Source organism: Penaeus monodon, chromosome 21, assembly GCF_015228065.2.
Source record: "Penaeus monodon isolate SGIC_2016 chromosome 21, NSTDA_Pmon_1, whole genome shotgun sequence".
Classification (NCBI taxonomy): Eukaryota; Metazoa; Arthropoda; class Malacostraca; order Decapoda; family Penaeidae; genus Penaeus; species Penaeus monodon.
Window position 1 is genome coordinate 32,801,361 of NC_051406.1, and position 947 is coordinate 32,802,307.

Sequence of the window (947 nt, forward strand, 5' to 3'; positions counted from 1 at the left end):
ATATACACAGAACACACATGGTGTCTAGTGCGATGGGTTATGCTTCCCCTGTGACCCCCAACCAGGAAAACAAATCCTCATTCACCGCAGGAGAGAGCGTAATCGGCTGTGCGCTCTCCCCTGCCGTGAATAGGAGGATCTTGTTTCAGGGCCGGATTAAGGGGGGCGAAAGGGGGCCCCGGGGCCGGGGCACCCCCCAAGAGGGGGCCCCTCGAAAAATTTTTAAAACCCCAAAAAAAAATTTAATCCCGACCATCGGGTACTGCTCGGAGATGTTGGAAAGATCTTTTCCCGGAAGATCAAAATTAGGCCAAATAGAAAAATCAAATTATAGAAACAAAGTTTTTACCGTTATTGACCAGTTCAACATTTTATAGCCCAACGTCGCAGGCATAAAAAGATATATCAAGTAAATTTAGCTTTCAATCACCTAAAAAAAACTATCTTCAAAACCTTCAGGCGCAGATGAGCAATTACTTAGTCTTATCCAACGACTTGGGTAAAACTTTTGGGTGATGAAATTGTTTAATTTGGCTTTGTCAACTATTTGCGATGAGGGGCCAAGGAATATTAGCACGAGCATTTCTGAAAAGATTTTTATGACAATGGTGGCAGGACACTTTCCCAAATATTGAAATAGCTCTAAGGAATACTTTTTTTGATGGTATCTAACTCAGTGGGGAAACATTTAATGGGGGTGAGCGCCTTTTCAAAAATAAAACTAATTTAGAATGATTTTCGGGGCATTATTAAACAGAAAAAGACTTGTGAATCTAGTGATCATGAGCATAGAGTCAGATATACTACGTGAATTGGACTTCAAAGACATCATACACGACTTTGCCACACGAAAATCCAGAAAAGTGACCGGACTGTAATGTATCCACAGTTGGTGTAAAAAATGACAAATATGATGTAAATTTTCTGTTTAATTATTTTTCTGTAAA